Below are 26,840 nucleotides of genomic sequence, written 5' to 3' on the forward strand. Positions count from 1 at the left end.
ACTTTTTTCCCAAGGTGACCATCTTGGCATTTCTCAAGAGGCTTGAGAGAGCCAAGGGAGAACCACATCATCCTGTAAGCGCCTGGTATTGGAGGATAAGCAGGGTTGGGCCTGGTTAGTAACTGGATGGTAGACCGCCTGGGAATACCAGGTGCCGTAAGCTTTTTTTTTTTTTTTTATTATTGGGAGACCGCGTGGGATTAAGAGGTGCCATAGGCTTCATTTTTTTTTTTTGGAGTTGACTGATTTTTTTTTCTTGTTTCCCAAGGTGACCATCTTGGCGTTTCTCAAGAGGCTTAAGGGTGCCAAAAGAGATTGTCTATGGCCACATCACCCTGAAAGCTTCCGATCTTGCCTGCTCTCGAATGCTAAGCAGGGTTGGGCCTGGTTATTACCTGGTCCTGGGAATACCAGTTGCTGTAGGCTTCTTTTTTATTTTTTGGAGTTGACTTATTTTTTTTCTTTTTTCTCAAGGTGACCATCTTGGTGTTTCTCAAGAGGCTTGAGGGAGCAACAGGGGATTGTCTACAACCACGTCACCCTGAAAGCACCTGATCTCGTCTGATATTGGAAGATAAGCAGGGTCAGGCCTGGTTTGTAGCTGGATGGGAGACTGCATCGGCTTATCAGGTGCCATAGGATTCTTTTTTTTTCTTGGAGTTGACCCATTTTTATTTCTTGTTTCCCAGGGTGACCATCTTGGCGTTTCTAAAGAGGCTTGAGGGTGCCAAAGGAAATTTCCTACAGCAACATTACCCTGAAAGCGTCTGATCTCGGCAGCTAAGCAGGCTCGGGCCTGGTTAGTACCTGAATGGAAGATATGGAATACCATGTGCCATAGGCTTCTTTTTTTTTATTTGGAGTTGACCTATATATTTTCTTGTTTTCCAAGAAGACCATCTTGGCATTTATCAAGAGGCTTGAGGGTGCCTAAAGTCATTGCCTACGACCACATCACCCTAAAAGCGCCTGGTCTCGGAGGCCAAGCAGGGTCGGGCCTGGTTAGTACCTTGATGGCTGACCGCCAGGGAATACCAGGTGGCGTAGACTTCTTTTTTATTTTTTTGGAGTTGACCTATTTTTTTTTCCTTGTTTCCCATGGTGACCATCTTGGCATTTCTAAAGATGCTTGAGGGTGCCAACAGACATTACCTACAGCCATATCACCCTGAAAGCGACCGATCTTGTCTGATCTCAGAGGCTAAGCAGGGTTGGGCCTGGTTAGATCCTCGATGCCAGACCGTCGGGGAATACCAGGTGCCGTAGGCTTCTTTTTTTTTGGAGTTGACCTATTTATTTTTCTTGTTTACCAAGGTGAGCATCCTGGAGTTTCTCAAGAGGCTTGAGGGTGCTGAGTGAGATTACCTGTGGCAACATCAACCTGAAAGTGCCTGATCTTGTCTGTTCTAGGAGGCTAAGCTCCTGGTTAGTACCTGGATGGGAGACTGCCTGGGAATACCAGTAGCTGAAGGCTTCTTTTTTTTTTTTGGAGTTGACCTATTTTCTTTCTTGTTTCCCAAGGTGACCATCTTGGCATTTCTCAAGAAGCTTCAGGGTGCCGAAGGAGATTCCTTACGGCCACATCACCCTGAAAGCGTCTGATCTCGGAGGCTAATCAGGGTTGGGCCTGGTGAGTACTTGAATGGGAAAGTGCCTGGGATCACCAGGTGCCGTAAGCTTCTTTTTTTCATTTGGAGTTGACCTATTTTTTTTTCTTGTTTCCCAAGGTGACCATCTTGGCGTTTCTCAAGAGGTTTGAGGCAGCCAAAGGAAATTGGTTACAACCACATTACACTGAAAGCGTCCAATCTTGTCTGATCTTGGAGGATAAGCAGGGTTGGGCCTGGTTAGTACCTGGTATGGGAGACTTCCTGGGAATACCAGTTGCAGTAGGCTTCTTTTTTTTTTTTTTTGGAGTTGACCTATTTTTTTTTCTTGTTTCCCATGATGACCATCTTGGTGTTTCCAAAGATGTTTGAGGGTGCCAAAGGAGATTGCCAAAGGCGCTTGCATGCAACCTTATCACTCTGAAAGCATCCGATCTTGTCTGATCTCGCAGGCTAAGCTGGGTTGGGTCTGGTTAGTACCTGGATGGGAGACTGCCTGGGAATACCAGGTGCCGTAGGTTTCTTTTGTTTTTTTTTGGAGTTGAACTATTTTTCTTCTTGTTTCCCAAGGTGACCATATTGGCATTTCTCAAGAGGCTTGAGGGTGCCAAATGAGCTTGCATACAGCCACATCACCCTGAAAGCGCCCGTTCCTGTCTGACCTTGGAGGCTAAGCAGGGTCGGGCCTGGTTAGTACCTGGATGGGAGACCGCCTGACAATACCAGGTGCCGGAAGCTTCTTTTTTTTATTTGGAGTTGACCTATTTTTTTATCTTTTTGCCAAGGAGACCATCTTGGCGTTTCTCAAGAGGCTTGAGGGTGCCAGAAGAGATTGCCTACAGTCACATCACCATGAAAGCGCCTGATTTCAGAGGCTAAGCAGGGTCGGGCCTGGTTAATACCTGGATGGGAGACCGCGTGGGATTAAGAGGTGCCATAGGCTTATTTTTTTTTTTTTGGAGTTGACCTATTTTTTTTCTTGTTCGCCAAGGAGACCATCTTGGCGTTTCTCAAGAGGCTTGAGGGTGCTGAGTGAGATTACTGTGGCAACATCACCCTGAAAGTGCCTGATCTCACCTAATCTCGGTGACTAAGCAGGGTCGGGCCTGGTAAGTACCTGGTTGGGAGACCGCCTGGAAATACCAGGTGCCTTAGGCTTCTTCTTTTTTTTTTTTGGAATTGACCTATTTTTTTTCTTGTTTTCCAGGGTGACCATCTTGGCGTTTCTCAAGAGGCTTGAGGGTGCAAAAGGAGTTGACCTAGGGCCACATCACCCTGAAAGTGCCTGATCTTGCATGACCTCGGAGGCTAAGCAGGTTTGGGTATGGTTAGTATCTGGATGGGAGACCGTCTGGAAATACCAGGCACCTTAGGCTTTTTTTTTTTTTGGAGTTGACTTATATATTTCTTGTTTCCCATGGTGACCATCCTGGCATTTCTCAAGAGGCTTGAAGATGCCAAAGGAGATTGCCTACAGCCACATCACCCTGAAAGCACCTGATCATGGAGGCTAAGCAGGGTCGGGCCTTGTTAGTACCTGAATGGTAGATCGCCTGGGAATACCAGGTGTGGTAAGCCTTTTTTTTTTGGAGTTGACCTAGTTTTTTATCTTGTTTGCCGAGGAGACCATCTTGACGTTTCTCAAGAAACTTGAGGGTGCCAGAAAAGATTCCCTACAGCCACATCACCATGAAAGCACCTGATTTAAGAGGCTAACGAGGGTCGTGCCTGGTTAGTACCTGGATGGGAGACCGCGTGGGATTAAGAGGTGCCATAGGCTTTTTTTTTTTTTTGGAGTTGACCTATTTTTTTTTTCTTGTTTCCCAAGGTGACCATCTTGGCATTTCTCAAGAGGCTTGAGGGTGCCAAAAGAGATTGTCTATGGCCACATCACCCTGAAATCTCGCCTGCTTGAACACTTGAACACTGAGCAGGGTTGGGCCTGGTTATTACCTGGTCCTGGGAATACCAGTTGCCGTAGGCTTCTTTTTTATTTTTTGGAGTTGACTTATTTTTTTTCTTTTTTCCCAAGGTGACCATCTTGGCGTTTTTCAAGAGGCTTGAGGGCGCCACAGGGGGTTGTCTACAACCACGTCACCCTGAAAGCACCCAATCTCATTTGATCTTGGAGGATAAGCAGGGTCAGGCCTGGTTTGTACCTGGATGGGAGACCGCATCGGCTTACCAGATGCCGTAGGATTCTTTTTTTTTCTTGGAGTTGACCTATTTTTATTTCTTGTTTCCCAGGGTGACCTCTTGGCGTTTCTAAAGAGGCTTGAAGGTGCCAAAGGAGATTTCCATTTCCTACAGCAACATTACCCTGAAAGTGTCTAATCTCGGCGGCTAAGCAGGCTCGGGCCTGGTTAGTACCTGAATGGAAGACTGCCTGGAAAACCAGGTGCCATAGGCTTCTTTTTTTATTTGGAGTTGACCTATTTATTTTCTTGTTTTCCAAGGAGACCATCTTGGCGTTTCTCAAGAGGCTTGAGGGTGCCTAAGGTCATTGCCTACGACCACATCACCCTAAAAGCGCTTGGTCTCGGAGGCCAAACAGGGTCGGGCCTGGTTAGTACCTTGATGGCTGACCGCCAGGGAATACCAGGTGCCGTAGACTTCTTTTTTATTTTTTTGGAGTTGACCTATTTTTTTTTCTTGTTTCCCATGGTGACCATCTTGGCGTTTCTAAAGATGCTTGAGGGTGCCAACAGACATTTCCTACGGCCATATCACCCTGAAAGCGACCGATCTTGTCTGATCTCAGAGGCTAAGCAGGGTTGGGCCTGGTTAGATCCTCGATGCCAGACCGTCGGGGAATACCAGGTGCCGTAGGCATCTTTTTTTTTTGGAGTTGACCTATTTATTTTTCTTGTTTACCAAGGTGACCACCCTGGAGTTTCTCAAGAGGCTTGAGGGCGCTGAGTGAGATTACCTGTGGCAACATCACCCTGAAAGTGCCTTATCTTGTCTGTTCTAGGAGGCTAAGCGGGGTCGGACATGGTTAGTACCTGGATGGGAGACCGCCTGGGAATAGCAGTAGCTTCTTTTTTTTTTTTGGAGTTGACCTATTTTCTTTCTTGTTTCCCAAGGTGACCATCTTGGCATTTCTCAAGAAGCTTGAGGGTGCCAAAGGAGATTCCTTACAGCCACATCACCCTGAAAGTGTCTGATCTCGGAGGCTAATCAGGGTTGGGCCTGGTGAGTACTTGAATGGGAAAGCACCTGGGAATACCAGGTGCCGTAAGCTTCTTTTTTTTATTTGGAGTTGACCTATTTTTTTTCTTGTTTCCCAAGGTGACCATCTTGGCGTTTCTCAAGAGGCTTGAGGCAGCCAAAGGAAAGTGGTTACAACCACATCACACTGAAAGCGCCCGATCTTGTCTGATCTTGGAGGATAAGCAGGGTTGGGCCTGGTGAGTACCTGGTATGGGAGACTTCCTGCGAATACCAGGTGCCGGAAGCTTCTTTTTTTTATTTGGAGTTGACCTATTTTTTTATCTTTTTTGCCAAGGAGACCATCTTGGCGTTTCTCAAGAGGCTTGAGGGTGCTAGAAGAGATTGCCTACAGCCACATCACCATGAAAGCGCCTGATTTCAGAGGCTAAGCAGGGTCGGGCCTGGTTAATACCTGGATTTGAGACCGCGTGGGATTAAGAGGTGCCATAGGCTTCTTTATTTTTTTTTGGAGTTTACCTATTTTTTTTCTTGTTTGCCGAGGAGACCATCTTGGTGTTTCTCAAGAGGCTTGAGGGTCCCAAGTGAGATTTCTGTGGCAAAATCACCCTGAAAGTCCCTGATCTCACCTAATCTCAGTGACTAAGCAGGGTTGGGCCTGGTTAGTATCTGGATGGGACACCGCCTGGGAATACCAGGTGCCTTAGGCTTCTTCTTTTTTTTTTTTTTTTTTTTGGAATTGACCTATTTTTTTTCTTGTTTCCCAGGGTGACCTTCTTGGCGTTTCTCAAGAGGCTTGAGGGTGCAAAAGGAGTCTACCTAGGGCCACATCACCCTGAAAGCGCCTGATATTGCATGACCTCGGAGGCTAAGCAGGCTTGGGTATGGTTAGTACCTGGATGGTAGACCGTCTGGAAATACCAGGCGCCTTAGGCTTCTTTTTTTTTTTTTTGGAGTTGACTTATATATTTCTTGTTTCCCATGGTGACCATCCTGGCGTTTCTCAAGAGGCTTGAGGGTGCCAAAGGAGATTTTCTACAGCCACATCACCCTGAAAGCACCTGATCACGGAGGCTAAGCAGGGTCGGGCCTTGTTAGTACCTGAATGGTAAATCGCCTGGGAATACCAGGTGCGGTAAGCCTTTTTTTTTTTTTGGAGTTGATCTAGTTTTTTATCTTGTTTGCCAAGGAGACCATCTTGTCGTTTCTTTTTGTCGTTTTTTTTTTTTTTATTTTTGGACTTGACCTATTTTTTATCTTGTTTGTTAGATTCCCTAAAGCCACATCACCATGAAAGCACCTGATTTAAGAGGTTAAGCAGGGTCGGGCCTGGTAAGTACCTGGATGGGAGACCACGTGGGATTAAGAGGTGCCATAGGCTTTTTTTTTTTTTTTTTTTGGAGTTGACCTATTTTTTTTTTCGTTTCCCAAGGTGACCATCTTCGCGTTTCTCAAGAGGCTTGAGGGTGCCAAAAGAGATTGTCTATGGCCACATCACCCTGAAAGCGCCCGATCGTGCCTGCTCTCGAATGCTAAGCAGGGTTGGGCCTGGTTATTACCTGGTCCTGGGAATACCAGTTGCCGTAGGCTTCTTTTTTATTTTTTGGAGTTGACTTATTTTTTTTCTTTTTTCCCAAGGTGACCATCTTGGCGTTTCTCAAGAGGCTTGAGGGAGCCACAGGGGCTTGTCTACAACCACGTCACCCTGAAAGCACCGATCTCGTCTGATATTAGAGGATTAGCAGCGTCAGGCCTGGTTTGTACCTGGATGGGAGACCGCATCGGCTTACCAGGTGCCGTAGGCTTCTTTTTTTTTCTTGGAGTTGACCTATTTTTATTTCTTGTTTCCTAGGGTGACCATCTTGGCGTTTCTCAAGAGGCTTGAAGGTGCCAAAGGAGATGCCCTACAGCAACATTACCCTGAAAGTGTCTGATCTAGGCGGCTAAGCAGGCTCGGGCCTGGTTAGTACCTGAATGGAATCCTGCCTGGGAATACCAGGTGCCATAGGCTTCTTTTTTTTATTTGGAGTTGACCTATTTATTTTCTTGTTTCCCAAGGAGACCATCTTGGTGTTTCTCAAGAGGCTTGAGGGTGCCTAAAGTGATTGCCTACGGCCACATCACCCTAAAAGCGCCTGATCTCGGAGGCCCAGCAGGGTCGCGCCTGGTTAGTACTTGGATGGCTGACTGCCAGGGAATACCAGGTGCCGTAGACTTCTTTTTTATTTTTTTGGAGTTGACCTATTTTTTTTCTTTTTTCCCATAGTGACCATCTTGGCGTTTCTAAAGATGCAAAAGAGATTGCCTACAGCCATATCACCCTGAAAGCGACTGATCTCGGAGGCTAAGCAGGGTTGGGCCTGGTTAGATCCTCGATGCCAGACCGTCGGGGAATACCAGGTGCCGTAGGCTTCTTTTTTTTTAGGAGATGACCTATTTATTTTTCTTGTTTACCAAGGTGACCATTTTGGAGTTTCTCAAGAGGCTTGAGAGTGCCAAGTGAGATTATCTGCGGCAACATCACCCTGAAAATGCCAGATCTTGTCTCATCTTGGAGGCTAAGCAGGGTCGGGCCTGGTTAGATCCTGGATGGGAGACCGCCTGGGAATAACAGTAGCTGTAGCCTTTTTTTTTTTTTTTTTTTGGAGTTGACCTATTTTCTTTCTTGTTTTCCAGGGTGACCATCTTGACGTTTCTCAAGAAGCTTGAGGGTGCCAAAGGAGATTCCTTACAGCCACATCACCCTGAAAGCGTCTGATCTCAGAGGCTAATCAGGGTTGGGCCTGGTGAGTACTTGAATGGGAAAGCGCCTGGGAATACCAGGTGCCGTAAGCTTCTTTTTTTTATTTGGAGTTGACCTATTTTTTTTCTTGTTTCCCAAGGTGACCATCTTGGCGTTTCTCAAGAGGCTTGAGGCAGCCAAATGAGATTGGTTACAACCACATCACACTGAAAGCGCCCGATATCCTCTGATCTCGAAGGATAAGCAGGGTTGAGCCTGGTAAGTACCTGGATGGTAGACCGCCAGGGAATACCAGGTGCCGTAGGCTTCTTTTTTCTTTTTTTTTGGAGTTTAGCTATTTATTTTTCTTATTTCCCAAGGTGACCATCTTGGAGTTTCTCAAGAAGCTTGAGAGTGCCAAGTGAGATTATCTGCGGCAACATCACCCTGAAAGTGTCAGATCTTGGAGGCTAAGCAGGGTCGAGCCTGGTTAATGCATGGATGGGAGACTGCCTGGGAATAGAAGGCTTCTTTTTTTTATTTGGAGTTGACCTAATATTTTTTCTTGTTTCCCAGGGTGACCATCTTGGCGTTTCTCAAGAGGCTTGAGGCTGACAAATGAGATTACCTACGGCAACATAACCCTGAAAGCACCTGATTTCATGTGATCTCTGAGGCTAAGCCCCGTTTGGACTTGTTAGTACCTGGATGGGAGATCGCCTGGGAATAGCTAGGTGTCGTAGGCTTCTTTTTTTTATTTGGATTTGACCTAATTTTTTCTTGTTTCTCAAGGAGACCATCTTGGCGTTTCTCAAAAGGCTTGAGGGTGCCAAAAGGCATTGCCTACTGTCACATCACCCTGAAAGCGCCCAATCTCATCTGATCTCGGATACTAAGCAGGGTTGGACCTTGTTGGTACACGAATGGCAGAACGCCTGGGCTTCCTTTTTTTTTTTTTTTTGGAGTTGACCTATTTTTATTTCCCATAATGACCATATTGGCGTTTCTAAGATGCTTGAAGGCGCCAAAGGAGATTGCTTACGGCCATATCACCCTGATCTTGTCTGATCTTGTCTGTTCTCGAAGGATAAGCAGGTTTGGGCCTGGATGGTAGACCGCCAGGGAATGCCAGGTGCCGTAGGGTTCTTTTTTTTTTTTTTGGAGTTTACCTATTTATTTTTCTTGTTTCCCAAGGTGACCATCTTGGAGTTTCTCAAGAGGCTTGAGAGTTGATCTATTTTTGTTTTGTTTCCCAAGGTGAGCATCTTGGCATTTCTCAAGAGGTTTGAGGGTGCCAAAGGAGATTCCCTACGGCCACATCACCCTGAAAGCACCTGATCTCAGAGGCTAAGCAGAGTTGGGCCTGGTTAGTACCTGAATAGGAGAATGCCTGGGAATAACAGGTGCCCTAAGTTTCATTTTTTCATTTGGAGTTGACCTATTTTTTTTCTTGTTTCCCAAGGTGACCATCTTGGCATTTCTCAAGAGGCTTGAGGCAGCCAAAGGAGATTGCCTACAACCACATCACATTGAAAGCGCCCAATATCGTCGGATCTCGGAGGATAAGCAGGGTTGGGCCTTGTTAGTACCTGGATGGTAGAATGCCTGGGAATACCATGTGCCGTAGGCTTCTTTCTTTTTGGAGTTGACCTACTTTTTTTCTTGTTTCAAATCTTGGCGTTTCTCAAGAGGCTTGATGGTGCCAAAAGAGGATGCCTAGGGCCACATCACCCTGAAAGTGCCCGATATCTTCTGATCTTGGAGGATAAGCAGGTTTGGGCCTGGTCAGTACCTGGTATGGGAGACATCCTGGGAATACCAGTTGCCATAGGCTTCTTTCATATTTTTTGGAGTTGACTTATTTTTTTTCTTTTTTCCCAAGGTGACCATCTTGGCGTTTCTCAAGAGGCTTGAGGGAGCCAAAGCAGATTGCTGAGAACCGCATCACCCTGAAAGCGTCTGATCTCATTTGTTTATCGGAGGATAAGCAGGGTTGGGCCTGGTTAGTACCTGGATGGTAGACCGCTGGGGAATACCAGGTGCCGTAGGCTTCTTTTCTTTTTGGAGTTGACCTATTTATTTTTCTTGTTTCCCAAGGTGACCATCTTGGCGTTTCTCAAGAGGCTTAAGGCTGACTATTGAGATTTCCTTCGGCAACATCACCCTGAAAGCACCTGATCTTGTCTGATTTCTGAGGCTAAGCACCGTTGGGTTTTGTTAGTACCTGTATGGGAGACCGCCTGGGAATACCTAGGTGTCGTGGGCTTCTTTTTTTTATTTGGAGTTGACCTAATTTTTTCTTGTTTCTCAAGGAGACCATCTTGGCATTTCTGAAGAGGCTTGAGGGTGCCAAAAGAGGTTGCCTACGGCCACATCACCCTGAAAGTGCCTGATCTCCTCTGATCTTCTCTGATCTCAAATGCTAAGCAGGGTCAGACCTGGTTAGTACATGAATAGCAGACCACCTGGGAATACCAGGTTCAGTAGGCTTCTTTTTTTTTTTTTTTTTTTTTGGAGTTGACCTATTTTTTTTCTTGTTTCCCATAATGACCATCTTGGCGTTTCTAAAGATGCTTGAGGGCGCCAAAGGAGATTGCCAAAGGAGTTTGCCTACGGCCATATCACCCTGAAAGCGCCTGATCTTGTCTGATCTCGGAGACTAAACAGAGTTAGTACCTGGATGGGAGCCGCCTTGAAATACCAGGTACCTGGCTTCTTTTTTTTTTGGAGTTGACCTATTTGTTTTTTTGTTTCCCAAGGTGACCATCTTGCCATTTCTCAAGAGGCTAGAGGGTGCGAATGGAGTTTGGCTTTGGCCACATCACCCTGAAAGCACCAAATCTCATCTGATCGGGAGGCTATGCAGCGTCTGGGCCTGGTTAGTACCTGGATGGGAGACTGCCTGGCAATACCAGGTGCCGTAGGCTTCTTTTTTTTTTCTGGAGTTGACCTATTTTTTTTTCTTGTTTCCCAGGGTGACCATCTTGGCGTTTCTCAAGAGGCTTGAAGGTGACAAATGAGATTACCTACGGCAACAACATCCTGAAAGCACCTGATCTCGGAGCCTAAGCAGCGTCGGGCTTTATTAGTACCTGGATGGGAGATGGCCTGAGAATACCAGGTGCTGTAGACTTCTTTTATTCTTTGGAGTTGACATATTTTTTTTCTTGTTTCCTATGGTGATCATCTTGGCGTTTCTCAGGAGGCTGGAGGGTGCAAAAGAGATTACCTACAGCCATATCACCCTGAAAGTGCCCAATCTTGGAGGCTAAGCAGGATCGGGTCTGATTAGTCCCTGGATGGGAGTCCGCCTGCAAATACCAGGTGCCGTAGACTTCTTTTTTTTTTTTTGGAGTTTACCTATTTTTTTTTTGTTTACCATGGTGACCATCTTGGCGTTTCTCAGGAGGCTTGAGGGTGCCAGAAGAGATTGCCTATAGCCATATCACCCTGAAAGCGCCCGATCTTGTTTCATCTCAGAGACTAAGCAGGGTTGGGCCTGGTTATTCCCTGGATGGGAGCCTGCCTGGCAATACCATCTGCCATAGGTTTCTTTTTTTTATTTTTTTGGAGTTGACTTATTTTTTTTCTTGTTTCCCAAGGTGACCATCTTGGCATTTCTCAAGAGGCTTGAGGGTGCCAGTACAAACCGCCTACGGCCACATCAACCTTAAAGCGCCTGATCTTGCCTGACCTTGGAGGCTAAGCAGACTCGGTCCTGGTTAGTACCTGTATAGAAGACCGCTTTGGAATACCAGGTGCCATAGGCTTCTTTTTTTTATTTGGAGTTGACGTATTTATTTTCTTGTTTCCCTTAATGACCATCTTGGCGTTTCTCAAGAGGCTTGAGGGTGCCTAAAGAGATTTCCTACAGCCACAGAACCCTGAAAGCGCCCACCCTCGTCTGATATCGGAGGATAAGCAGGGTTGTGCCTGGTTAGTACCTGGATGGTAGACCGCCGGAGAATACCAGGTGCCGTAGGCTTCTTTTTTTTTTTGGAGTTGACCTATTTATTTTTCTTGTTTCCCAAGGCGACCATCTTAGAGTTTCTCAAGAGGCTTGAGGGTGGTGAGTGAGAATACCTGTGGCAATATCACCCTGAAAGAGCCGGATCTCGTATGATCTTGGAGGCTAAGCAGGGTGTGGCCTGGTTAGTACCTGAATGGGAGACAGCCTGGGAATACCAGGTGTCGTAGGCTTCTATTTTTTTATTTGGAGTTGACCTAATTTTTTCTTGTTTCCCATAATGGCCATCTTGGCATCTCTAGATGTTCGAGGGTGCCAAAGGTGATTGCCAAAGGAGATTGCCAAAGGGGACCATCTTGGCGTTTCTCAAGAGGCTTGAGGGTGCTTAACGAGATTGCCTACAGCCACAGCACCCTGAAAGCGCCCACTCTCGTCTGATATCGGAGGTATAAGCAGGGTTGTGCCTGGTTAGTACCTGGATGGTAGACCGCCGGAGAATACCAGGTGCCGTAGGCTTCTATTTTTTTTGGAGTTGACCTATTTATTTTTCTTGTTTCCCAAGGTGACCATCTTAGAGTTTCTCAAGAGGCTTTAGGGTGTCGAGTGAGATTACCTGCGGCAACATCACCCTGAAAGTTCCAAATCTCGTATGATCTTGGAGTCTAAGCAGGGTCGGGCCTGGTTAGTACCTGAAAGGGATGGCAGACCGCCTGGGAATACCAGGTGCCGTTGGCTTCTTTTTTTTTTTGGAGTTGACCTCTTTTTTTTCTTGTTTGCCATAATGGCCATCTTGGCGTCTCTAAATGCTTGAGGGTGCCAAAGGAGATTGCTAAAGGAGGTGCCTGATCTTATCTGACCTCGGAGACTAAGCAGGGTTGTGCCTGGTTAGTACCTGGATGGCAGAACGCCTTGCAATACCAGGTGCCGTAGGCTTCATTTTTTTTTTTTTTGGAGTTGACCTATTTTTTTTTCTTGTTTCCCAGGGTGACCATCTTGGGGGTGCCAAAAGAGATTTGACTATGGCCAAATCACCCTAAAAGCGCCTGATCTTCTCTGATCTCAGATGCTAAGCAAGGTCGGACCTGGTAAGTACATGGTTGGGAGACCACCTGGGAGTACCAGGAGCCGTAGGCTTCTCTTTTTTTTTTTTTTTTTTAGAGTTGACCTATTTTTTTGTCTTGTTTCCCATGATGACCATCTTGGCGTGTCTAAAGGTACTGGAGGTTGCCAAACGAGATTGCCTATCATGTCTGATATTGGAGGATAAGCAGGTTTGGGCCTGGATGGGAGACCGCGCCAGGTGCCACAGGCTTCATTTTTGTTCTTGGAGTTGACCTATTTTTATTTCTTGTTTCCCAGGGTGACCATCTTGGCGTTTCACAAGAGGCTTGAGGGTGCCAATGGAGATTGCCTACGGCAACATCACCCTGAAAGCATCTGATCACGGAGGCTAAACAGGCTCGGGCCTGGTTAGTACCTAAATGGAAGACCGCCTGGGAATAGCAGGTGCCATAGGCTTCTTTTTTTATTTGGCGTTGACCTATTTTTTCTCTTGTTTCCCAAGGAGACCATCTTGGCGTTTCTCAAGAGCCTTGAGGCAGCCAAAGGAGATTGCCTACAACCACATGACACTGAAAGCGCCCGATATCGTCTGATCTCAGAGGATAAGCAGGGTTGGGCCTGGTTAGTACCTGGATGGTAGAATCCCTGGGAATACCATGTGCCGTAGGCTTCTAATCAGGCACTTCTGATTAGTGCCTGGATGGGAGATCGCCTGTGAATACCAGGTGCCGTAGACTTCATTTTTTTTTTTGGAGTTGACGTATTTGTTTTCTTCTTTCCCAGGTGACCATGTTGGCATTTCTCAAGAGGCTTGAGGGTGCAAAAGGTGATTGGCTACGGCCACATCACCCTGAAAGCGTCCAATCTCGAGGCTAAGCAGCGTCGGGCCTGGTTATTACCTAGATAGGAGACTACCTGGCAATACCATGTGCAGTAGGCTTCTTATTCTTTTTTTTTTTTGGAGTTGACCTATTTTTTTTCTTGTTTCCCAAGGTGACCATCTTGGCATTTCTCAAGAGGCTTGAGGGAGCCACAGGGGATTGCCTACAACTACATCACCCTGAAAGCGCCCGATCTTGTCTGATAGCGGGTAAGAAGGGTCAGCCCTGGTTTGTACCTGGATGGGAGACCGCATCGGCATACCAGATACCATAGGCTTCTTTTTTTTTTCATGGAGTTGACCTATTTTTTTTTCTTGTTTCCCATGGTGACCATCTTGGCGTTTCTCAAGAGGCTTGAGGGTGTCAAAGGAGATTCCCTACTGCCACATCACCCTGAAAGCACCTGATCTCGGAGGCTAAGCAGGGCTGGGCCTGGTTAGTACCTGAATGGCAGAGCGCCTGGGAATACCAGGTGCCGTAAGCTTCTTTTTTTTATTTGGAGTTGACCTATTTTTTTTCTTATTTCCCAAGGTGGCCATCTTGGCGTTTCTCAAGAGCCTTGAGGCAGCCAAAGGAGATTGCCTACAACCACATCACACTGAAAGCGCCCAATATCGTCTGATCTCGGAGGATAAGCAGGGTTGGGCCTGTTTAGTACCTGGATGGTAGAATGCCTGGGAATACCATGTGCCGTAGGCTTCTTTTTTTTTTTCGGAGTTGACCTATATTTTTTTCTTGTTTGCCAAGGAGACCATCTTGGCGTTTCTCAAGAGGCTTGACGGTGCCAAAAGAGATTGCCTACAGCCACATCACCCTGAAAGCGCCCACTTTCTTCTGATCTTGGAGGATAAGCAGGGTTGGGCCTGGTTAGTACATGGTATGGGAGACTTCCTGGGAATACCAGTTGGCGTAGGCTTCTTTAATATTTTTTGGAGTTGACTTTTTTTTTTTTTTATCCCAAGGTGACCATCTTGGCATTTCTCAAGAGGCTTGAGGGAGCCAAAGGGGTTTGCCTACAACCACATCACCCTGAAAGCGCCCAATCTCATCTGATATCCGAGGGTAAGCAGGGTCAGGCCTGATTTGTACCTGGATGAGAGACCGCATCGGCATACCATGTGCCGTAGGCTTCTTTTTTTTTTTGGGGGGGTTGACCTATTTTTATTTCTTGTTTCCCAGGGTGACCATCTTGACATTTCTCAAGAGGCTTGAGGGTGCCAAAGGAGATTGACTACAGCCACATCACTCTGAAAGCATCTGATCTCGGAGGCTAAGCAGACTCGGGCCTGGTTAGTACTTGAATGGAATACCGGGTGCCGTAGGCTTCTTTTTTTAATTTGGAGTTGACCTATTTATTTTCGTTTTTCCCAAGGAGAACATCTTGGCATTTCTCAAGAGGCTTGAGGGTGCCTAAAGAGATTGCCTATAGCCACATCACCCTGAAAGCACCTGATATCGTCTGATCTGGGATGATAGGCAGGGTTGGTCCTGGTTAGTACCTGGATGGTAGAATGCCTGGGAATACCATGTGCCGTAGGCTTCTTTTTTTCGGAGTTGACCTATTTTTTTTTTCTTGTTTGCCAAGGAGACCATCTTGGCATTTCTCAAGAGGCTTGAGGCAGCCAAAGGAGATTGCCTACAACCACATCACACTGAAAGCGCCCGATATCGCCTGATATCGGACGATAAGCAGGGTTGGGCCTGGGTAGTACCTGCATGGTAGAATGCCTGGGAATACCATGTGCCGTAGGCTTTTTTTTTTTTCAGAGTTGACCTATATTTTTTTCTTGTTTGCCAAGTAGACCATCTTGGCGTTTCTCAAGAGGCTTGACGGTGCCAAAAGAGATTGCCTACAGCCACCCTGAAAGCGCCCGATATCTTCTGATCTTGGAGGATAAGCAGGGCTGGGCCTGCTTAGTAACTGGATGGGAGACTGGGATTACCATGTGACGTAGGCTTCTATTTTTTTTTTTGGAGTTGACCTATTTGTTTTCTTGTCTCCCAAGGTGACCATCTTGGCGTTTCTCAAGAGTCTTGAGGGTGACAAATGAGATTAGCTACGGCAACATCATGCTGAAAGCACCTGTTCTCATCTGATCTCGGAGGCTAAGCAGCGTCGGGCCCCTTTGTTACCTGGATGGGAGACGGCCTGGGAATACCAGGTGCCGTAGGCCTTTTTTTTTTTTTGGAGTTGACCTATTTTTTTTTCTTGTTTCCCAAGGTGACCATCTTGGCGTTTCTCAAGAGGCTTACCTGGATGGGAGACCACCTTGGAATACCAGGTACCGTAGGCTTCTTTTTTTTTTTTGAGTTGACCTATTTGTTTTCTTGTTTCCCAAGGTGACCATCTTGGCATTTCTCAAGAGGCTAGAGGGTGCGAAAGGAGATTGGCTATAGCCACATCACCCTTAAAGTGCCTCATCTCATCTTAACCCTGGAGGATAAGCAGAGTCGGGTCTGCTTATTACCTGGATGGGAAACCGCCTTGGAATACAAGGTGCTGTAGGCTTCTTTTGTTTTTGTAGTTGACCTATTTTTTTTTCTTTTTTCCCAGGGTGAACATCTTGGCGTTTCTCAAGAGGCTTGAGGCTGACAAATGAGATTACCTACAGCAACATCACCCTGAAATCACCTGATCTCGTCTGATCTCGGAGACTCGCACCGTTGGGCCTTGTTAGTACCTGGATGGGAGACCGCCTGGGAATACCTAGTTGTCGTAGGCTTCTATTTTTTATTTGGAGTTGACCTAATTTTTTCTTGTTTCTCAAGGAGACCATATTGGCGTTTTTCAAGAGGCTTGAGGGTGCCATAAGAGATTGCCTGTGGCCACAACACCCTGAAAGCGCATGAGCTTGTCTGATCACGGAGGCTAAGCAGGGTCGGGCCTGGTTTGTAATTGGATGGGAGACCGCCTGGGAATACCAGGTGCTGTAGGCTTCTTTTTTTTTTTGACCTATTTGTTTTCTTGTCTCCCAAGGTGACCATCTTGTCGTTTCTCAAGGGGCTTGATTGTGACAAATGAGATTAGCTACGGCAACATCATCCTGAAAGCGTCTGATCTCGGAGGCTAAGCAGCGTCGGGCATTGTTGGTACCTGGATGGGAGACGGCCTGGGAATACCAGGTGCCGTATGTTTTTTTTTTGTTTTTACTTTGGAGTTGACCTATTTTTTTTCTTGTTTCCCAAGGTTACCATCTTGGCGTTTCTCAAGAGGCTTGAGGGTGCCATAAGAGATTGCCTCTGGCCGCATCACCCTGAAAGCGCCCGATCTTCTCTGATCTCAGATGTTAAGCAGGGTCGGATCTGGTAAGTACATGGATGGGAGACCACCTGTGAATACCAGGTGCCATAGGCTTCTTTTTTTTTTTTTTTTTTTTTTTTGGAGTTGACCTTTTTTTTTTTCTTGTTTCCCATGATGACCATCTTGACATTTCTAAAGGTGCTTGAGGATACCAAAGGAGAATGCTAAAAGAGATTGCCTATGGCCATATCACCCTGAAAGCGCCCGATCTCAGAGGCTAAGCAGTGTTGAGCCTGGTTAGCACCTAGATGTGAGACTGCCTGGCAATACCATGTACCGTACGCTTCTGTCCTTTTTTTTTTTTTTTTTTTGGAGTTGACCTATTTTTTTGTCTTGTTTACCAGGGTGACCATTTTGGCATTTCCCAAGAGGCTTGAGGGTGCCAAAGGAGATTGCCTACGGCCACATCACCCTGAAAGCATCTGATCTCAGAGGCTAACCAGGCTCGGGCCTGGTTAGTACCTGAATGGAAGACCGCCTGGGAATAACAGGTGCCGTAGGCTTCTTTTTTGTATTACAAGTTGACCTATTTTTTTTTCTTGTTTCCCAAGGAGACCATCTTGGCGTTTCTCAAGAGGCTTGAAGGTGGCTGAAGAGATTGCCTACAGGCACATCACCCTGAAAGCATCTGATCTTGGAGGCTAAGCAGGGTCGGGTCTGGTTAGTACTGGGATGGCTGACCGCCTGGGAATACCAGGTGCCATAGACTTCTTTTTTTTTTTTTTTTTTTTGTAGTTGACCTATTTTTTTTTCTTGTTTACTATGGTGACCATCTTGACGTTTCTAACAATGCTTGAGGGTGCCAACAGACATTGCTTACAGCCATATCACCCTGAAAGCAACCGATCTTGTCTGATCTTGGAGGCTAAGCAGGATTGGGCTTGGTTGATACCTGGATGAGAGACAGCCTGGCGATACTAGGTGCCGTAGGCTTCTTTTTTTTATTTGGAGTTGACCTATTCGTTTTCCTTTTTCTCAAAGTGACCATCTTGGCGTTTCTCAAGAGGCTTGAAGGTGCCGAAAGAGATTGCCTATGGCCACGTCACCCTGTAAGTGTGCGATATTGTCTGATCTCGAAGGCTAAGCAGGGACGGGCCTACTTAGTAACTGGATGGGAGACCGCCTGGGATTACCATAAGGTAAAATATTATTTACGTGACGCTTACTCAAAAAATATAATAAATGTACAGAGACAAAATCTATTGGAGATTCAAAAAACAAAATTCCAAACGAATGATGCAACCTAATAATTAATCTACCATCAGATAGTGTAGCCAGAGATTATAAAAACCAGTGTTACAACAATAAATGTTTCTCAAGAGGCTTGAGGGTGCCAAAAGAGAATGCTTATGGCCCCATCACCCTGAAAGCGTCTGATCTCGGAGGCTAAGCAGCCTCGGGCTTGGTTAGTGCCTGAATAGGAGACTGCCTGGGAATACCAGGTGCCGTAGGGTTATTTTTTTTATTTGGAGTTGACCTATTTTTTTCTTGTTTACCAAGGAGACTATCTTAGCGTTTCTCAAGAGGCTTGAGGGTGCCAAAAGAGATTGCCTATGGCCACATCACGCTTAAAGTGCCCGATCTCGCTTGCTTTCGGAGGCTAAGTGGGATCGGGCCTTGTTGGTACCTGGATGGGAGACCACCTGGGAATACCAGGTGCTAAAAGCTTTATTTTTCTTTTTTTTTTGGAGTTGGCCTACTTTTTTTCTTGTTTCCCATGGTGACCATCTTGGCGTTTCTAAAGATGCTTGAGGGTGCCACAGGGGGCTGGCTATGGCCATATCACCCTGATAGCACATGATCTTGTCTGATCTCCAAGGTTAAGCAGAGTTGGGCCTGGTTAGTACCTAGATGATAGACCGCCTGGGATTACCAGGTGCCGAAGGTGTTTTTTTTTTTGGAGTTGACCTATTTATTTTCTTGTTTCCCAAGGTGACCATCTTGGCGTTTCTCAAGAGGCTTGAGGGTGCCAAATGAGATTCCCTGGAGCCACATCACCCTCAAAGCGCCTAATCTCACCTGATCTCGGAGACTAAGCGTGGTCTGGCATGGTTAGTACCTGAATGGGAGACACATCACCATGAAAGCGCCTGATCGCCTCTGATCTTGGTGGCTAAGCAGGGTCAGGCCTGGTAAGTATCTGGATGGGAGACCACCTGGGAATACCAGGTGCTGTAGGCTTCTTTTTTTTGTTTGGAGTTGACCTATTTATTTTTCTTGTTTCCCAAGGTGACCATCTTGGAGTTTCTTAAGAGGCTTGAGGCAGCCAAAGGAGATTGCCTACAACCACATCACACTGAAAGCGCCCGATATCGTCTGATCTCAGAGGATAAGCAGGGTTGGGCCTGGTTGGTACCTAGACTGTAGAATGCCTGGGAATACCATGTGCTGTAGGCTTCTTTTTTTTTTTTTGGAGTTGACCTATTTTTTTTCTTGTTTGCCAAGGAGACCATCTTGGCATTTCTCAAGAGGCTTGACGGTGCCAAAAGAGTTTGCCTTATCTGTATCAATATTGTATTTATATTGTCTGTATCATCTGTATCTGTATTGTCTATAAAAACTGTTAATAATAAAATAAAACTTTTGTGGAAAAAAAAAAAAAAAAAAAAAGAGTTTGCCTGCGGCCACATCGCCCTGAAAGCACCTGATATCTTCTGATCTTGGAGGATAAGCAGGGTTAGGCCTGGTTAGTACCTGGTATGGGAGTCTTCCTGGGAATACCAGTTGCCCGTAAGCTTCTTTTATATTTTTTGGAGTTGACTTATTTCTTTTCTTTTTTCCCAAGGTGACCATCTTGGCTTTTCTCAAGAGGCTTGAGGGAGCCAAAGCAGATTGCCGACAACCACATCACCCTGAAAGCGCCCAATATCGTTTGATTATCGCAGGATAAGCAGGGTTGGGCCTGGTTAATATCTGGGGAGACTGCCTGGGAATACCTAGGTGTCGTAGGCTTCTTTTTTTTTATTTGGAGTTGACCTAATTTTTTCTTGTTTCTCAAGGAGACCATCTTGGCGTTTCTCAAGAGGCTTGAGGGTGCCAAAAGAGATTGCCTACGGCCACATCACCCTGAAATCACCCGATCTCCTCTGATCTCGGATGCTAAGCAGCATCGGACCTGGTTAGTACATGGATGGCAGACTGCCTGGGAATACCTAGGTGACGTAGGCTTCTTTTTTTATTAGGAGTTGACCTAATTTTTTCTTGTTTCTCAAGGAGACCATCTTGGCGTTTCTCAAGAGGCTTGAGGGTGCCAAAAGAGATTGTCTACAGCCACATCACCCTGAAAGCTCCTGATCTTGTGTGACCTTGGAGGCTAAGTAGAGTCTGGCCTCGTTAGTACCTGGATGGGAGACCACCTGGGAATACCAGCTGCCATATGCTTCTTTTTTTTTTTTGGAGTTTACCTATTTTTCTCTTGTTTCCCAAGGTGACCATCTTTTTTTTTCTCAAGAGGCTTGAGGGCGCCATAAAAGATTGCCTACGTCCACATCACCATGAAAGCACCCGATTTCGGAGACTAAGCAGGATCAGGCCTCGTTAGAACCTGGGTGGGAGACCGCCTGGGAATATCAGGTGCCATAGGCTTCTTTTTTTTTTTTTTTTGGAGTTGACCTATTTTTTTTCTTGTTTCCCATGGTGACCATATTGGCGTTTCTCAAGAGGCTTGAGGGTGCCAACAGAGATTACCTGTGGCCACATCACCCTGAAAGCACCCGATCTCGTCTGATCTCAGAGGCTAAGCAGCATTGGTCCTGGCTAGTTCCTAGATGGAGACAGCCTTGCAATACCAGGTGCCGTAGTCTTTTTTTTTTTTTTTTAGGAGTTGACCTATTTTTTTTTTCTTGTTTCCCATGGTGACCATCTTGGCATTTCTCAAGAGGCTTGAGGGTGCCAAAGGAGAATGCCTATGGCCACATCAACCTGAAAGCACTCAATCTTGGCTGATCTCGGAAGCTAAACAGGGTCGGGCCTGGTTAGTATCTGCATGGGAGACCAACTGGTAATACCAGGTGCCGTAAGGTTCTTTTTTGGCCAGAGATTGAAGACCTTTTAAGGTCTCCGAATTTAAGACCTTCCTGGGCCTATCCCTCCTCATGGTCATAACTAAAAAGAGTGAGTTGTGGTCATATTGGTCCACTGACCCAGTTCACTATATGCCCGTGTTCTCTACCTCCATGACCAGGACACCATACAAGCAGATCTTGCGGTTCATGCACTTCAACGACAATGAACTCTGTCGTTCTCGGGGTGACCCTGGATTTGATCGGCTCTACAAAATTCGGCCCCTCGTAAACCACTGATTAAGTCCCTGATTAAGTTTTCTGGCCGCTTGTCTATCAAACAGTATCTTCCCAGCAAGCGTGCCAGATATGGGGTCAAGATGTATAAGCTCTGTGACAGGGCAACAGGCTATACATGTAGTTTTATGGTTTACGAGGGAAAAGATAGTCACGTAGAGCCGGAGAACTGCCCAGACTACATAGGGAATGCTGGTAAGATTGTGTGGGACTTGGTGTCATCCTTATTCAGAAAGGGGTACCACTTGTACGTGGACAATTATTACACGAGCGTGCCACTTTTTAGTCACCTTTTTGATTATGGAACTGGTGCATGTTGCACTGTGCGATTTAATTGGTGGGGCTTCCCCCAACGGCTTGTAGAATCCCGACTTAGACGAGTGGAGAGAGCCTGCTTGAAGTGTAATAATTTGTTAGCAGTGAAGTGGAGGGATTCACGTAATGTTTTCGTTCTGTCCTCCCTTTATGCAGATACGACAGTCCAAATTTCTACGGCAACTGGTGTTGTGGAGAAATCCCTTTGTGTCCACAAATACAACCTTAATATGGGAGGGGTGGACCTCAATGACCAGTTGTTGGTGCCGTATCTAATTGCCCATAAGGCCAGACGCTAGTACAAAAAAGTGTCTATATATTTATTTCAATTGGCTCTGCTGAACGCTTTTGTGCTATACAAAGCTTCAGGATGGACTGGATCCTTCCTTAAATTGCAGGAAGAAATCGTCACAGCCCTTCTGTTTCCAGATGGTGCTATGACCCACTTTCCCAACGCAATGCAGTGAACCGGCTGCCGGAGAGGCATTTTCCGTATGTCCTCCCTGGTACCCCTACCGCTTTTATTGTCTCTAATGTCCTAACCAACCTGGTCTCTGCATCAGTGACTGTTTCAAACGCTACCACACACTAGTTGAGTTTTATTGTAGGGTACAGCACTACACAGTCCTAGGCACACATACACAGGGTCTCGAAAGATGTGATGGCCATAACATTTTGAGAGACCCTAATCTGCAATGTTCAGTTTACAGTTTTTATAAAAGTGAGAAAAAAAACACACAAAAACACAAAGAAATATTAAATAAAAAATCCAAAAATAGTTGTGGTTTCGTTTTTCTTCTCTCTCTCTATTGTTCTCTCTCTTATGTTCGCTCCCTACTGTCCGCTCTACTGTTCGCTCACTATTGTTCTATATATATTGTTCTCTCTCTGTTTTATTTTTACTATGTTTTATTGTATTTGCTTTGCAGGTATGGTATGTTATACTGTAATGTTTGTTTTATTGTTAACCATCATTTGCTTAGCAGGTACGCCATTCAGCTGCAGCACAGGTTTATTTATTCTGACAGCAACAGCGTTTGTTCCCACGATACTTAAAGCCATGACTCCACCAGCACTGTCGGAGGTGATTTCACCACCACAGTTAAAAAAAAAAGCATATATGCCGAAGCATGGGGGCAGAGGTGGAGGAGCGATTTGCTCCTAACATTAGGGGCGTATTGCCCCCGTGCTTCGGCATATATTTTTTAGGCAAAGATTGCAATGTTTTATTTTTACTATGTTTTATTGTATTTGTTTTGCAGGTATGGAAAGTCTTATTGTTATAATTTAATTTTTTAAATGGCATGGCTCAGTGACAATCATATGGACATGGCTCAGAGACAATCATATACATATATATATATATATATACAGTATGGTACATTATATATATATATCTTTTCACATATGCATTGCAGAAAGTATCACATTTCAAAACTAGGATGACATTATGTCTAACAGTGTCCTAAGGTGATGCGCATATTTTAAGTTAGTGATGTGATAAGTAGTACCTCGAAACCCGGTCTGCTCAAGTTGGGTCGTTACCATACTTCCAGGATATACCAGTGGGTCAGAGTCTCAGAACCAGCCCAAATCAATTTTCTTATTTAAGGTAGTGGAGAAAACAGAACCATCAAACACTGGACCATGTAGAGAGAAAGGTAGGAAAACATGAGAGAGAGCAAAAGAGTGGGAGAATAGGTAAGAAGTGGGGAGAGGAAAGGATTGGAGGGGGTGGGGGGGAGTGGAGATAACCCATATGTGAGGTCAATCAACACAGAGGGAGATATTCTACGTTGTATCTTCTAAAGTTTTTGAACAGGGTCAGTGCCTGGTAGGGTTGCCTTAATCAGCGGAATCATGGTCAAGGAGGGCCCTACCCTCGTCAGAGAAAATAAAAATGTTCCATAGTGACCAAGTCTTGGAATACCATTCTTGTTGATGACGTGCTGAAAGAATCAAGTCCTCAAGCTTGTTTATTTCCCCTACTTTCCAAAGCCACATTCCTATTGTCGGGGGTTGTGGGGATTTCCATATAAGCGGGATGCATGATTTGGCGGCATCCAAGAGGTGGCGTATGATAGATTTTTTTGTATACTTTCCCAGGGGCATTGGAGGCATTGAGAAGGAAAAAGGCCGGATCATCAGGTATTGGTCGAACTTTGGGCTATGGATTTTATCTCCTTCCAGAAATGTTCCAATTTTGGACACGTCCAGAAAATATGGAGGATGGTAACCCGTTCCTCCTGGCATCTCCAACATTGTTCAGAAGTTGTAGGGAACATTTTATGCAATATTTCCGGCGTTCTATACCATCTAGTGAGTATTTTAAAATTGGTTTCTTGCACTTTCGTGCAGATAGAGGATTTGTATGTAAACCTAATGATGTGTTGTCTTTGTTGTGTACTGAATGATTTACCTAAGTCTCATTCCCATTCACTGATGCAGCTTAAAGAGTGAGGTTCCGGGGGTGTGATTAATAAATTGTAGGTGGCTGAAAGCGTATGGGGCATTGCACCTGTGTCCCAACAATATTCCTCAAAAGTTGTGAGGGGTCTATTTAATTTGTCCGGAGTTGGGAGGGAACGGAGGAAATGAGTGAGTTGGAGAGCTCTCCAAAATCCCAGACCGAAAACACCAGTTGGGTTGGTAAACGCCGAGATTGTCAGCCAGGTCCCCGCGGTAAGGAACTGGGAGGCTTGTAAATAGCCTGGTCTCATTAAGTTCCGAAAGTTTGTATCCTGGAGTCCCGGGAAGAAGAGAGGGTTCCCTAATATAGGGAATAGTGGTGAAGTTGGGGAAGAAAGGGGGGTGAGTGTGAGCAGGGTTTTGCAGAGATTCGCTGTTTGGCCTGTCAGGGGATGGCCCTTCACCTCTCTTGGCAGAGAGGCATAGCACCACGGTGCCCTGCCAAGGGGTATAGCAGATTGGGCTTGTTCAATACGAACCCACAATTTAAGGTCTCCATGTCTGTTCCAATCGATGAATCTATTCAAATGTATGGCTTGGTAGTATTTACGTATGTCTGGAACGGCTAACCCCCGTATCGTTTAGGTGGCATAAGTTGGCTGCGTTTCAATCGTGGACATTTGTGAGCCCAGACTAAAGCAAAAAAATACTTCCTGGATCTGTTTAAAGTAGCTAGATAGGATATGGATTGGTAGGACCTGAAGGAGATATAGAAATTTGGGGAGGATGCTCATTTTAAGGATGTTGCAGCAGCCGAACCACAAATGAAGTCCAGTATTCCATTTGTCTAGAAGTGGTCTGAATTTTTTCAGTAGGGGGGAAAGTTCAGTTCGAAAATGTTGGCTATGTTAGGGGGGATGAGGGTACCTAGGTACGTCAGTGCTGTTTTATTCCATTTTAATTTGAAATTATTCTGGAGTTGCGAGAGAGTCGATTGCGGGAGATTAATACCCATTGATTCAGATTTGGAAAAATTCATCTGGAGATTGAAAAGGGCTCAATATCTCTCAAACTCTTACATCAAGTTTGGAAGTGAGATCAGGGGATTCGTAAAGGAAAACAACATGACGTCGGCGAATGCCGAGATTTTATGTTGGGTCCCACCAACCTCTATTCCCGTGACGTCCAGATTTAACCGGACCAAGCATAGAAAAGGTTCCAGTGACAGGGCGAAAAGGAGGGGCGACAATGGACATCCCTGTCGCGTCTTGTTAGTAATCTTAAAAGGTTCTGACAATACTCCATTGGTGCAAACTCGAGCCGATGGGAGGGAGTAGATTGTGGAAATCCATTGAAGCATGTTGGTACCTAAACCCGTGTACCTTAGAACTGAGAGCATGAATTTACAGTTCATCCTGTCAAAGGCCTTCTCGCGTCGGTATTAAGGAATACACATTGGGTCCAGGATTAGTTGACTACCTGAAGTAAGTTTAGAACTTTCGTAGTGTTGTCTCTGGCCTCTTGGGTGGGAACGAAGCTCACTTGGTCTAAGTGGACTAGGCTCAGTATGAGGTATTGAATCTTGCTCGCCAAAATTTTGGTAAAAAGTTTGAGATCCAGATTGAGCAGCGAAATCGGCCAATAGCTTCCACAGGAGGACGGATCTTTCCCCTCTTTCGGGATTACCGAGTTGTGGGCTTGTAAGGTGTCTGCCGCAAAACTTGCGGTAGAACTTAGTGCATTAAACAATTTGATCATATATGGGGCAAGTGAGGACAGTAAGGTTTTATAATACTGAATAGTAAAACCATCCGGGCCAGGTGCTTTCCCCGGTTTGGTGGCACCCACTGGAGTTCCTCTATGGTAATGGGTTCTTCTAAGGTGTCCCTGTCTGCAGTCGTTAGATGGGGCATTTGTGAGGACAAGTAAGAATCTATACGTTCTTGAGGTAGTGAGTTGGTTGTCAAATTATATAGAGAGTCATAGAAATCCTTAAATTCTCTCGCTATGTCATGCGGTTTTGTGACCTTGGGTTTGCGTGATGGTATTAGATAGGGTACATATGTCACTAATTTCTGTTCTGTAAGGGTTTTAGCTAGCATTTTTGCCACATTTATTACCAGATACATACAAGATTTTCCGGGAGATCTGTATTGCCGCCTTGGCCTTAAATTGCAATAGGTCCGTTGTTTGCGTGCGTTTGGTGAGGAGGTCTTTCCCCAAAGAGGGAGACAATGTACGTTTATGGCGAGTCTCCAGGGATTTCAGGTCATCTAGCAACTTTGTTAGTAGTTCAGTACGTTTCCGTTTGAGCCTCGCTCCATGTTTGATAAGCACACCACGAACAACCGCTTTATGTGCCTCCCAAACAATACCCGGGTTCCAGTCTGGTGTGTCATTGGTTCTGAAGTAGAAGTCAATTTCTCTAGTGACGTCTGTAAGTATTTTGTTGTAGGAGGCTTTCATTCAGTCTCCAGCTTTTAGATCTGGATGTCAAGGAGTCGTTGAGAGCATATGTAAATAACACCGGGGAGTTGTCGGACCAAGTAATGGACCCTATGGTAGTAGTGCGTATCGCGTGCAATTGAGCATGGGGTAGGAGGAAGTAGTCGATGCGCAAGTATGTTTTGTGGGGTAGGAAGTAAAAGGTGAAGCCTTTTTCTGTTGGATATAGTAGGCACGATACGTCAATTAGTTGGCTCTTGTGAAAGGACTGGGTGATGGATGCGGGAGCCAGGAGGTACGGAGGACCTACCGGAGGAAGTGTCCTCAGCTGGGATTAAGGGCACATTTAAGTCTCCCCCTACATTTAATTGCCCTTCAGTAAATTCTGTCAATCGTACAAGTGTCTTAGTTATGAAGACATCTTGGTGGTCATTAGGGGCGTATAAATTTGCCAGAGTAACTACTAACTTTGACACCGCCAATTATGCCTATTAGAAATAGAAAGCGACCTGCAGGATCCATGATTGATTCTATGTGAGACCATGGTACTCTACATGAGAGGAGTATGGAAACCCCCCTTGGGGGGGGGGATGAGGCGTATTGTAGGATGAGTAGAGAAAGTTAGTAGTAGAAGATAGAAATATTCAAGTAATAGTATATAG

The 26,840-nt window shown here is 45.6% G+C and overlaps 11 pseudogenes; all 11 read left to right on the top strand.

Moving 5' to 3' along the window:
* Positions 1-2,226: 2,226 nt before the first annotated feature.
* Positions 2,227-2,345, top strand: LOC141125096 (5S ribosomal RNA; annotated as a pseudogene).
* Positions 2,346-2,646: 301 nt separating this feature from the next.
* Positions 2,647-2,765, top strand: LOC141125118 (5S ribosomal RNA; annotated as a pseudogene).
* Positions 2,766-5,369: 2,604 nt separating this feature from the next.
* Positions 5,370-5,488, top strand: LOC141124973 (5S ribosomal RNA; annotated as a pseudogene).
* A 2,221-nt stretch (positions 5,489-7,709) lies between these two features.
* Positions 7,710-7,828, top strand: LOC141125123 (5S ribosomal RNA; annotated as a pseudogene).
* Positions 7,829-11,863: 4,035 nt separating this feature from the next.
* On the top strand, positions 11,864-11,983 carry LOC141125119 (5S ribosomal RNA; annotated as a pseudogene).
* Positions 11,984-12,482: 499 nt separating this feature from the next.
* LOC141124776 (5S ribosomal RNA) lies at positions 12,483-12,601 on the top strand (annotated as a pseudogene).
* A 3,627-nt stretch (positions 12,602-16,228) lies between these two features.
* On the top strand, positions 16,229-16,347 carry LOC141125107 (5S ribosomal RNA; annotated as a pseudogene).
* Positions 16,348-16,646: 299 nt separating this feature from the next.
* Positions 16,647-16,765, top strand: LOC141124361 (5S ribosomal RNA; annotated as a pseudogene).
* A 340-nt stretch (positions 16,766-17,105) lies between these two features.
* LOC141125092 (5S ribosomal RNA) lies at positions 17,106-17,214 on the top strand (annotated as a pseudogene).
* A 2,545-nt stretch (positions 17,215-19,759) lies between these two features.
* Positions 19,760-19,879, top strand: LOC141125100 (5S ribosomal RNA; annotated as a pseudogene).
* Positions 19,880-20,614: 735 nt separating this feature from the next.
* Positions 20,615-20,733, top strand: LOC141125116 (5S ribosomal RNA; annotated as a pseudogene).
* Positions 20,734-26,840: the final 6,107 nt, after the last annotated feature.

Source organism: Aquarana catesbeiana, linkage group LG01 (genome assembly GCF_042186555.1).
Source record: "Aquarana catesbeiana isolate 2022-GZ linkage group LG01, ASM4218655v1, whole genome shotgun sequence".
Lineage (NCBI taxonomy): Eukaryota > Metazoa > Chordata > Amphibia > Anura > Ranidae > Aquarana > Aquarana catesbeiana.